At 43.6% G+C, this 13,146-nt stretch overlaps 1 protein-coding gene across 1 annotated transcript in view; it reads left to right on the plus strand.

Moving 5' to 3' along the window:
• Positions 1-13,146, plus strand: part of tango6 (transport and golgi organization 6 homolog (Drosophila)) — a 32,445-nt gene that overhangs the window by 15,701 nt on the left and 3,598 nt on the right. The gene's annotated exons all lie outside the window — the stretch shown is intronic.

Here is a 13,146-nt window from a genome sequence, read left to right on the forward strand (position 1 = left end):
CTGTGCATGTTCGTCCACTCACTATGATTTCAGCATCCAAACCCCAACAGTGCGCTGTGCATCCGCAATTTAATGAATGAAAAGAGACATCTGTAATGACATTCAGCGGTTGTCATTATGCCTTCACTTGTAGCCTGAATTGATGTGTCCACTACGTATGCATAGGCAGAGAATCACATGGCAGTTATCTTTCCAAGGAAATTAACTTAAATATGATTACACTATAGTTTACTACGGTGTCTGTGAATAAATATTGATAATGGAAACAAGTGGAGGGCACTTAACCAACGTGAGTCGAAGTACAGTCAAATTGATTATCATTAAAAAGGAAAAGATGCAATGCGCATACCATGTTGAGCGAACGTTTTTTTTTTTACATTTATTTATTTCACCTTTATTTAACCAGGTAGGCAAGTTGAGAACACGTTCTCATTTACAATTGCGACCTGGCCAAGATAAAGCAAAGCAGTTCGACAGATACGACACAGAGTTACACATGGAGTAAAACAAACATACAGTCAATAATACAGTATAAACAAGTCTATATACGATGTGAGCAAATGAGGTGAGAAGGGAGGTAAAGGCAAAAAAAGGCCATGGTGGCAAAGTAAATACAATATAGCAAGTAAAACACTGGAATGGTAGATTTGCAATGGAAGAATGTGCAAAGTAGAAATAAAAATAATGGGGTGCAAAGGAGCAAAATAAATAAATTAATTAAATACAGTAGGGAAAGAGGTAGTTGATAGGGCTAAATTATAGGTGGGCTATGTACAGGTGCAGTAATCTGTGAGCTGCTCTGACAGTTGGTGCTTAAAGCTAGTGAGGGAGATAAGTGTTTCCAGTTTCAGAGATTTTTGTAGTTCGTTCCAGTCATTGGCAGCAGAGAACTGGAAGGAGAGGCGGCCAAAGAAAGAATTGGTTTTGGGGGTGACTAGAGAGATATACCTGCTGGAGCGTGTGCTACAGGTGGGAGATGCTATGGTGACCAGCGAGCTGAGATAAGGGGGGACTTTACCTAGCAGGGTCTTGTAGATGACATGGAGCCAGTGGGTTTGGCGACGAGTATGAAGCGAGGGCCAGCCAACGAGAGCGTACAGGTCGCAATGGTGGGTAGTATATGGGGCTTTGGTGACAAAACGGATTGCACTGTGATAGACTGCATCCAATTTGTTGAGTAGGGTATTGGAGGCTATTTTGTAAATGACATTGCCAAAGTCGAGGATTGGTAGGATGGTCAGTTTTACAGGGGTATGTTCGGCAGCATGAGTGAAGGATGCTTTGTTGCGAAATAGGAAGCCAATTCTAGATTTAACTTTGGATTGGAGATGTTTGATATGGGTCTGGAAGGAGAGTTTACAGTCTAACCAGACAAGTCTAACCAGACACCTAAGTATTTGTAGTTGTCCACGTATTCTAAGTCAGAGCCGTCCAGAGTAGTGATGTTGGACAGGCGGGTAGGTGCAGGTAGAGATCGGTTGAAGAGCATGCATTTAGTTTTACTTGTATTTAAGAGCAATTGGAGGCCACGGAAGGAGAGTTGTATGGCATTGAAGCTTGCCTGGAGGGTTGTTAACACAGTGTCCAAAGAAGGGCCAGAAGTATACAGAATGGTGTCTGCGTAGAGGTGGATCAGAGACTCACCAGCAGCAAGAGCGACCTCATTGATGTATACAGAGAAGAGAGTCGGTCCAAGAATTGAACCCTGTGGAACGTTGCGCCTTTTCAATAAACATTGTTTGCCCATTTATTTGTCTCTATCTGCAAATCGTTGTAAAAGGTAGGGTAAGCATACCTATTAAACCCACTTTTCCCATTAAGCCCACTTCCATCTTTGGATGCCAAAAATGTTATAAAATAAAACAACTTTTCTGCTGTTTAACATTTCAACTAATTCATTTGGTTGTTACACCCAACTTGTTTTATTCTAAGCCAATCAGATGTTGTATTATTAAGGTATTGACTGTTATGTATAAGTTCCCACTAATGGCTAATTTCAAAGCTGCAAAAAAACTTGTGTTGATGCTACCCTCAGATAAACAACATCTTCAGATATTTTAGAATGTGTTGATATGTGATAGCATGTTTCATGGGGATTCATTGCTATTTCTTGCCAATTGAAATAAGTGTTTTTCATGCTAGCAGTCATACATGCATGTCACAGTTACACAGTAGCAACAAATTGGTGAACTACAGCAAGATAATAGATTTCAGGCATTCTCAGCTTACATTTATTTTCAAATCATTTTGTCTAATTTTACTGTTAAATCAACCTTGCATTGATATACATACAGTGGGGCAAAAAAGTATTTAGTCAGCCACCAATTGTGCAAGTTCTCCCACTTAAAAAGATGAGAGAGGCCTGTAATTTTCATCATAGGTACACTTCAACTATGACAAACAAAATGAGGAAAAAAATCCAGAAAATCACATTGTAGGATTTTTTAATGAATTTAAATTATGGTGGAAAATAAGTATTTGGTCAATAACAAAAGTTTATCTCAATACTTTGTTATATACCCTTTGTTGGCAATGACAGAGGTCAAACGTTTTCTGTAAGTCTTCACAAGTTTTTCACACACTGTTGCTGGTATTTTGGCCCGTTCCTCCATGCAGATCTCCTCTAGAGCATGGATGTTTTGGGGCTGTTGCTGGGCAACACGGACGTTCAACTCCCTCCAAAGATTTTCTATGGGGTTGAGATCTGGAGACTGGCTAGGCCACTCCAGGACCTTGAAAAGTTCCTTCTTATGAAGCCACTCCTTCGTTGCCCGGGCGGGGTGTTTGGGATCATTGTCATGCTGAAAGACCTAGCCACGTTTCATCTTCAATGCCCTTGCTGATGGAAGGAGGTTTTCACTCAAAATCTCACGATACATGGCCCCATTCATTCTTTCCTTTACACGGATCAGTCGTCCTGGTCCCTTTGCAGAAAAACAGCCCCAAAGCATGATGTTTCCACCCCCATGCTTCACAGTAGGTATGGGTGTTCTTTGGATGCAACTCAGCATTCTTTGTCCTCCAAACACGACGAGTTGAGTTTTTACCAAAAAGTTATATTTTGGTTTCATCTGACCATATGACATTCTCCCAATCTTCTTCTGGATCATCCAAATGCTCTCTAGCAACTTCAGATGGGCCTGGACATGTACTGGCTTAAGCAGGGGGACACGTCTGGCACTTCAGGATTTCAGTCCCTGGCGGCGTAGTGTGTTACTGATGGTAGGCTTTGTTACTTTGGTCCCAGCTCTCTGCAGGTCATTCACTAGGTCCCCCCGTGTGGTTCTGGGATTTTTGCTCACCGTTCTTGTGATCATTTTGACCCCTCGGGGTGAGATCTTGCGTGGAGCCCCAGATTGATGGAGATTATCAGTGGTCTTGTATGTTTTCCATTTCCTAATAATTGCTCCCACAGTTGATTTCTTCAAACCAAGCTGCTTACCTATTGCAGATTCAGTCTTCCCAGCCTGGTGCAGGTCTACAATTTTGTTTCTGGTGTCCTTTGACAGCTCTTTGGTCTTGGCCATAGTGGAGTTTGGAGTGTGACTGTTTGAGGTTGTGGACAGGTGTCTTTTATACTGATAACTTCAAACAGGTGCCATTAATACAGGTAACGAGTGGAGGACAGAGGAGCCTCTTAAAGAAGAAGTTACAGGTCTGTGAGAACCAGAAATCTTGCTTGTTTGTAGGTGACCAAATACTTATTTTCCACCATAATTTGCAAATAAATTCATTAAAAATCCTACAATGTGATTTTTCTGGATTTATTTTCTCATTTTGTCTGTCATTTTTGAAGTGTACATATGATGAAAATTACAGGCCTCATCTTTTTAAGTGGGAGAACTTGCACAATTGGTGGCTGACTAAATACTTTTTTGCCCCACTGTAGATGCCATTGACATTTAGTTGGACTTAAAGGGTACAGTAGCACAAAAGCACTCCCTCTATACAGAGTGTAAATGACAAAGAAATATTGTTCAAAATGATCAATACTATTTTTGCATAATATTGTAGTCTATAGTGTATATTTATAGCCCTGCGCATTCGTTTCCAAATATTTTATGAGTAGACTTTGCTCTTCTGTCGTTTTCACCATAAATCACTGTTTGTTCCAAATAAGCCCAGTATGCTCCTTTTAGACCCAGTATGCTCCTATTAGGCCCAGTATGCTCCTATTAAGCTTGGTTTATATTGAAACACATGGGGATAGTGTGTTGATATCCCTAATATTCAATTACCAAAAAACGTTATTTTTTTTCTCAGATTTGTTGGTTAAAACACACAAAAACTACAGGTATGCATATTATGCATCTAGCTATGGTGCCTTTACCAAGATAGAAACCTCTGTACTCTCTCCAAGACTTTTGGAGTGGACAGGTAGTCCTTGATGCAGAGAGAGAGAAGAACAAGATCAGGGTTGAAGGATAGAAGACCTACAAGAGGTGACAAAAATGTAAACATGAGGGACAGGAAGATGACAATTTGAAGACTGCTCATGCACTTTTGGGTGGGGGAATTGTCATATTGTTGTCTTTCATTCATCCAGGTGATTCTGTTTTTGGGTTCACCACCTGTACCTTTTTTAATACACAGTAGGGAGGAAGATTTGTGTTCTAACCAATCAGTAACACACCTGATTCAACTAATTGAAGTCAATGATTAGTTGAATCAGGTGTGTACTGGTTTGCAAGAACAAAAGTCCACATTGATCTCTGTGGACTGTCAGGATGAATAGCAATGATCAGTTTATTCTAACAACTTTAGGGGAGATGCATTTTATATTAGAAGGATTTCCACATCTCCCTCTGTTGGTTCTCAGTCCAGGAAAGTAGAGTTGTTTTTGTTCTTTCTTTGATAGTACTTGTAAATGTGATATTTCAGTTTTTAATACATTCTGTATTAAGGCTGTAATGTAACAGTGGGAAAAAGTCAAGGGGTCTGAATACTTTCGAATGCACCACCATATGTTAGAAATGTGTAAACTTAGATTTTGGGGAACTTAATAGGTACCCTTACCCTATATGCAAAGTGTAGCTCAAGAAAAGGTTAGTGTCTGCTTTTATCATCCAGGCTGCTTCAAGTTCAGTAGCCGAACCTCTACGCTCCTAAATTGAGCGTGTGAGATCAGGTGTGCGTGTGGCCACAATTAAATGGAGTATTCATGGGAAGAGAAGCAATAGGCAGGTATCTTTCCAAGGGAATCTACTTCCTAAATATGATTAGGCTATAGTTTACTACGTTGCCTAAAAATAAATATTGCTCACTCATATTTGTCTGTCTGAAAATCATCCCACTCCTAAAAGGTAGGCTATATGCATAATGTAGCTCAAGAGAAAGTTAAACTCTGATCTCTTCAAACGATGTCTAGCCTACGGGCTGATATAGCCATAGCCGCAGAAAGATGTTTGCCCTCTCTACAGATGACTATATCGGTCTGCTAATACAGGACTAGTAAAGGCCCAGTGCACTACTTTTGTGAGAGAAAAAAGTCTCCATATATGTTTTTCTATTAATATATATTTGGTTAATTCAGATTTTTCAACACCCCTACTTCCCATTGCTGTAGATATAGCCCAGTAATGGGCCATGTGAGAATCTCTGGTAATGTAACCAGTGGAGGCTCCTCAGAGGAGGAATTTCATCTAAATAAAAATAGTGAATCATTAAAAAATGTACCTTTTTTTTAAATAAAACTATAGTAAATATATTCTCATGTCACCAAATAATTGATTAAAACACACTGTTTTGCAATGATGGTCTACAGTAGCCTCAACAGCACTCTGTAGGGTAGCACCATGGTGAAACCGGATGATAGCTAGTTTCCGTCCTCATCTGTGTACATTGACTTCAATACAAAAACCTAGGAGGCTCGTGGTTCTCATCCTCTTCCATAGACTTACACAGTAATTATGAGATTGTCCTCCAACCTATCAGAGCTCTTGCAGCACGAACTGACATGTTGTCCACCCAATCAAAGGGTCAGAGAATTAATCTAGTACTGAAAGCATAAGCTACAGATAGCTAGCACTGCAGTGCATAACATGTGGTGAGTAGTTGACTCAAAGAGAGAGAAAGACAATAGTTGAACAGTTTTGAACAAATTCATCTCTTCAAAATGAAGGAGAAGCGAAAGAGGGAGAGAGGGATAGCCAGCTAGCTAACATAGCATCCCTCTCTGTTTGAGCGTGGTGTTTACTTTCACTTACTTAGCTAGTGAATGCAGCTAGCTAGTTTAGCCTATTCAAACACCTGGCTTAAACAGAGAGGGATGAGAGCTAGCTGGCTATGGCTATCCAACACTGGAACTCGTCAAGGTTAGCTTTTGGTTTTATAAATGTATTGCCACAGGGGCCTGCTGGTGTAACTGCCAAACTGTTTGCTGCTGACTGTACTGCATGATTGTAGCTGGTTTACTAACACTGTTAGTTCAATTAGCTATGTTGACAATGACATTAATATCGTGACAATGTAAGCTGTGTGTAGCGGTTAGCAGAAGTTTTTTTCGCCTGGTCAGACAGCTGATGTGTGAAGTCCACTGAAGTCCACAAGTAAAGTGAAAGGGTGAGCGGAGAAGAACGTGTAGATTTGAGAAGGAATCATGCTGTTTGTATTTGGCTGCTATGAAAGTGAACTGTGTTTACATGTATTAATTCTGCTGATTCTGTTGAAAAACGTTTATTTAACGTAAGCAAAGGGAACAGGGATAAACATACCTGAATTTGTCCAATAGTAACTCTCGTTTCAAACTGTTGGACTAATGATTACACACTAGATCAGCTAGATGCAGGCAAGAGTGTGCAGGCAGTATTTGTCAATGTCTGTCACCTTGATTACTCAAATTTCCTTCAACCTGTGCACCTACGTTGTAAACTTTCATTCATAGGCTAGGTTGTAGTAACCTCATGATGGGTGTAGGGATTTTTTTTTTTATCATGTAGTAGCCTAAACCTATCAACGCAACATTGAATTGGGTGAATGGAATATGAATGACAAATCAAATGTCATTGGTCACATGCGCCGAATACAACAGGTGTAGACCAATCATGGTCCAAATGTGTGTTTGGACCATGATAGTTTGTTGATGTGGACACCAAGGAACTTGAAACTCTCGGCCCGCTGCACAAGAGCCCTGTCGATGTTAATGGGGGCCTGTTCGGCACTCCTTTTCCTGCAGTCCACGATCAGCTCCTTTGTCATCCAATACGCTGTAATAGAAATAAGGCCATGCTCATTAAAAAAATAATTGTCCTCCCTCATCTTAAACTGCACCGACCGCCACTGAATGTAACCTATTTCTTTGGTTATTTTTTAGCATTTTGAAATTGCCTAGAGGGTACAAAATGATTGGGAGCTGCGTCACATACACCTAAATAACATTGCAGGACTAGTTCTTGCAGGAGCGGGTGGGAGTTGGACAGAAAGCCAGCGAGAGCAGGCAGGAGCGGTATGAAAAGCTGTGGGTGGGAGCTGGATGAAGAACTCAGTCCCGCGCAGACCTCTGTGTGTCTTGGTGAACATCACTGTGTTTAGGCTACATGTGCAATCCTGGAGCCAGCTGGAATGGAGAAACAAATATCCCAGTCAGTGGTGATTTTAGCATGTAAATCTTGGTGGGGGCAAATTCCCCACCAAAATTGTTGATGCATGCCAGCAGAGCCACTACACAACACAACACTAAACAATACATTAATTGCACTATAACGGTGATAAACGGTGCCCACAACTGTTAGGACCTACATAAAGCTGTTCCAACAGCAGAGCTCTATTTTCAGCACCATGGAGTGAATCCTTACCACCACTACACCTGGCTTTCAGCAGAGCCTTGTCTGGCAGCGAAACAGTTCATCCTGCCTCATGTACTGCCTTTTAAAATAATCAGCTGATATGGCTGATTTACTTAAACAAATGTGGTTTCTACTGACAATTGAGATGTACAAACTATGGCATAAGGGGGCGATGAGCGAATAAGAGGCCATCCGTAATTTAGATTAAAACATTAATTAGCGAGCTTGGATGGACGTAGTCAATATAACTTTGTTCAGCACTTTTGAAACACACAGTGACAGAATTCAGAACATGGACCGTTCTTAGTGTTCTCCCTGCACACAAGTCAGAAATAAAGGGGGCATATAATCAGACAGTGGAAGCTCTTACAATATTCAATGATTAAATTTCTATAAAGCAGGCTATATGTGCACCACCAAGTCAGAACAGTAGGCTAAGTTATGAGGGGGAAAGGGACCAAATTATTAGTGTGAGGCACATGGGATACTAACATATTACTACATAACTAACATTTAGTCTTACTTTCTTAGCTACAGTATACAGTGCCGTGCGAAAGTATTCAGCCCCCTTGAACTTTGCGACCTTTTGCCACATTTCAGGCTTCAAACATAAATATATAAAACTGTATTTTTTTGTGAAGAATCAACAACAAGTGGGACACAATCATGAAGTGGAACGACATTTATTGGATATTTCAAACTTTTTGAACAAATCAAAAACTGAAAAATTGGGCGTGCAAAATTATTCAGCCCCCTTAAGTTAATACTTTGTAGCGCCACCTTTTGCTGCGATTACAGCTGTAAGTCGCTTGGGGTATGTCTCTATCAGTTTTGCACATAGAGAGACTGAAATTTTTTCCCATTCCTCCTTGCAAAACAGCTCGAGCTCAGTGAGGTTGGATGGAGAGCATTTGTGAACAGCAGTTTTCAGTTCTTTCCACAGATTCTCGATTGGATTCAGGTCTGGACTTTGACTTGGCCATTCTAACACCTGGATATGTTTATTTTTGAACCATTCCATTGTAGATTTTGCTTTATGTTTTGGATCATTGTCTTGTTGGAAGACAAATCTCCGTCCCAGTCTCAGGTCTTTTGCAGACTCCATCAGGTTTTCTTCCAGAATGGTCCTGTATTTGGCTCCATCCATCTTCCCATCAATTTTAACCATCTTCCCTGTCCCTGCTGAAGAAAAGCAGGCCCAAACCATGATGCTGCCACCACCATGTTTGACAGTGGGGGTGGTGTGTTCAGGGTGATGAGATGTGTTGCTTTTACGCCAAACATAACGTTTTGCATTGTTGCCAAAAAGTTCAATTTTGGTTTCATTTGACCAGAGCACCTTCTTCCACATGTTTGGTGTGTCTCCCAGGTGGCTTGTGGCAAACTTTAAACGTCACTTTTTATGGATATCTTTAAGAAATGGCTTTCTTCTTGCCACTCTTCCATAAAGGCCAGATTTGTGCAATATACGACTGATTGTTGTCCTATGGACAGAGTCTCCCACCTCAGCTGTAGATCTCTGCAGTTCATCCAGAGTGATCATGGGCCTCTTGGCTGCATCTCTGATCAGTCTTCTCCTTGTATGAGCTGAACGTTTAGAGGGACGGCCAGGTCTTGGTAGATTTGCAGTGGTCTGATACTCCTTCCATTTCAATATTATCGCTTGCACAGTGCTCCTTGGGATGTTTAAAGCTTGGGAAATCTTTTTGTATCCAAATCCGGCTTTAAACTTCTTCACAACAGTATCTCGGACCTGCCTGGTGTGTTCCTTGTTCTTCATGATGCTCTCTGCGCTTTTAACGGAACTCTGAGACTATCACAGTGCAGGTGCATTTTATACGGAGACTTGATTACACACAGGTGGATTGTATTTATCATCATTAGTCATTTAGGTCAACATTGGATCATTCAGCGATCCTCACTGAACTTCTGGAGAGAGTTTGCTGCACTGAGAGTAAAGGGGCTGAATAATTTTGCACGCCCAATTTTTCAGTTTTAGATTTGTTAAAAAAGTTTGAAATATCCAATAAATGTCGTTCCACTTCATGATTGTGTCCCACTTGTTGTTGATTCTTCACAAAAAAATACAGTTTTATATATTTATGTTTGAAGCCTGAAATGTGGCAAAAGGTCGCAAAGTTCAAGGGGGCTGAATACCTTCGCACGGCACTGTATACTGTAGCTAAGAAAGTAAGACTAAATGTTAGTTATGTAGTAATATGTTAGTATCCCATGTGCCTCACACTAATAATTTGGTCCCTTTCCCCCTCATAACTTAGCCTACTGTTCTGACTTGGTGGTGCACATATAGCCTGCTTTATAGAAATTTAATCATTGAACCAGTCGTCCACCGCAGAAACCTTGGTCTGACCCTGATGCCAAGGCGCCAGAACCAGCTGGTACCCTGGTACGCACAAGAAGGAAGAGAGGTTAGTGGAGTAATGGCGGAGCAAGTTCTGTGCCATCTCGGCCCAGGGCACAAACGCCGCCCACTCCCCCGGCCGGTCCTGGCAATAGGACCGCAGAAACCTGCCCACATCCTGGTTAACTCTCGCCACCTGCACATTACTCTGGGGGTGAAGCCCTGAAGTAAGGCTGATCGAGACCCCCAGACGTTCCATGAATGCCTTCCAGCCCCTAGACGTGAACTGGGAACCCCGATCAGACACTATATCCTCAGGCAGTGCAGGAAGACGTGTGTAAACAAGGCCTCCGCAGTCTGTAGGGCCGTAGGGATACCGGGCAGAAAGAGGAGTTGACAGAACTTAGAGAAACGATCCACAATGACCAGGTTCGCGGTGTTACCCTGTGAGAGTGGAAGATCAGTCAGAAAATCCACAGACAGGTGCGATCAATGCCGCTGCGGAACGGGTAAGGGGTGTAGCTTACCTCTGGGCAGGTGCCTAGGAGCCTTACACTGTGCACACACCAAGCAGGAGGAAAAATAAACGCTCATGTCCTTAGCCAAGGTAGGCCGCCAGCACCTCCCGCTCAAACAGCGCACTGTCCGACCGATCCCAGGATGACCAGAGGAGGGTGACGTGTGGGCCCAATAGATGAACCGGCCACGAACAGACACCCAGCGGGACACTGGACGGGAGCGGGCCCCTAAACACCTACCTGAGCACTCTCGCGACCACCCCGTGAGAGCCCTCTGTGGCCAAGAAACAGTGGAGTTATGACAAGCTAACCAGGGTAGGCCCAGCACCACGGGTAATGCAGGAGAGTCAATAAGGAAGAGACTAATTCTCTCCGTGTGACCCCCAAAGGAGGTGTCACCATGCCCAAAGGAGCAGTGACCTCCCTAATCAACCCTGACCCTAATGGTCGACTATCTAAGGCGTGAACGGGGAAGGGCACATCCACGGGAACAATTGTGATCCCTAAACTATGGGCTAATGCTCTATCAATAAAATTCCCAGCCGCGCCTGAATAGACGAGCGCCTTATGCTGGGAATGCGGGGGAAACTCAGGGAAAGTGACAAACACAAACATATGTGCAACAGAGGGCTCTGGGTGAAAATGGTGCCGGCTCACCTGGGGTGACGCTCGAGCGCCCTGCCTGCTGCCTCGATCCCCAGAGGAACCAACCCAGCACCGACCGGCAGTGTGACCTCTGCGGCCACAGATGGTGCACGAGCTGGAACCCCCTCCGGTCTCCCTGCGCACCGCCCCTCCCAGCTCCATGAGTATCGGAGAGGGTTTCCTAGAGGATGGAACCACCAGAACCCGATCTGAACGTCCGCGGGTAGCCTGCAGGTTGTCCAGCCGGATGGATAGGTCTACCAGCTGGTCGAATGTGAGGGTGGTGTCTCTGCAGGCCAACTCCCGATGGACGTCCTCGCGCAGACTGCAGCGGTAATGGTCGATCACGGCCCTGTTGTTCCATCCCGCACCGGGAGCCAGGGTCCTAAACTCCAGGGCGAACTCCTGGGCGCTCCTCGTCTCCTGCCTCAGATGGAAGAGGCGTTCACCTGCCGCTCTACCCTCGGGCGGGTGGTCGAAGACTGCCCGGAAACGGCGGGTGAACTCCTCAAACTGGTCCAACGCCGCATCTCCCTCTCTCCACATGGCGTTGGTCCACTCCAGGGCTTTCCCGGTGAGGCACAAGACGAGGGCGGACACCCTCTCACGGCCCGATGGAGCCGGGTGGACGGTGGCCAGGTATAGGTCTAATTGTAGCAGGAACCCCTGGCAGTTCGCAGCCTTCCCGTTGTACTCCTGGGGCAAGGAGAGATGAATCCGACTGGGACCAAGCGGAAGAGGGGCTCTTGGGGGAGACCCCGGTGGTGCTGGTGGAGGCGCTGGAAGAACTCCCTGTCTCTCCCAGCGGTTCATTGTCCGGACAACACGGTCTATGGCGGTGCCAAGATGGTGAAGCATTGCTGCATGCTCCTGGACACGCTCCTCCACCCCTATACCCGGAGTACCTGCTCCTGCTGACTCCATAGTTTGGGTCTGTGATTCTGTAAGGGGTGCGAACTGGCAACAGAGAAGTCAGACGCAGGAGAGAAATAACTGTTTTTCCAACAGCGCAGTTTATTAATGAAACCCACCTGAAAATAGAATAAAATAAATTGGTACATAACCCAACGCACACCAGGACAGACGTGCACAAGCACTTACAATAAACAATCACCGACAAGGACATGAGGGAGAACAGAGGGTTAAATACACAACATGTAATTGATGGGATTGGAACCAGGTGTGATGGAAGACAAAACCAAAGGAAAATGAAAAGAGGATCAGCGATGGCTAGGTCGGTGACTTCGAAAAATCTCGGTTTGAATATTAGTTAGGCTACAATTGGGATATTGGGATGGGAAATGGTAAGTTGAGGTGAATGCTGCCCATGATCATCTTGTTTAATTTATTAGAACATTTTGCTATGTTATGTAGTTTAACAAGTTTATTACTTTGCTCTTCTCGCGGTTGCTTAGTAAGTAGCCTAGGCCTACTCCCAACCAAAACCCTGTGACTTCACTCACTGACTTGTCTGATAATCAATCAATGTGATTTTGTTTCACTGAATCTCCGTCTGTATAGGCTATTTGGTTCTTCGGTTTCTGGCTCCAGCATCCCAGAGTCACCTTTTTGGTTTCTGGCCATTTTGAGCCTGTAATCGAACCCAGAAATGCTGATGCTCCAGATACTCAACTAGTCTAAAGAAGGCCACTTTTATTGCTTCTTTAATCAGGACAACAGGTTTCAGCTGTGCTAACATAATTGCAAAAAGGTTTTCTAACGATCAATTAGACTTTTAAAATGATCATCTTGGATTAGCTAACACAACGTACCATTGGAACACAGGAGTGATAGTTATTGATAATGGGCCTCTGTATGCCTATGTAGATATTCCATT

The sequence above is a fragment of the Oncorhynchus mykiss genome, chromosome 2 (genome assembly GCF_057628025.1).
Source record: "Oncorhynchus mykiss isolate SJ-2025 chromosome 2, ASM5762802v1, whole genome shotgun sequence".
Lineage (NCBI taxonomy): Eukaryota > Metazoa > Chordata > Actinopteri > Salmoniformes > Salmonidae > Oncorhynchus > Oncorhynchus mykiss.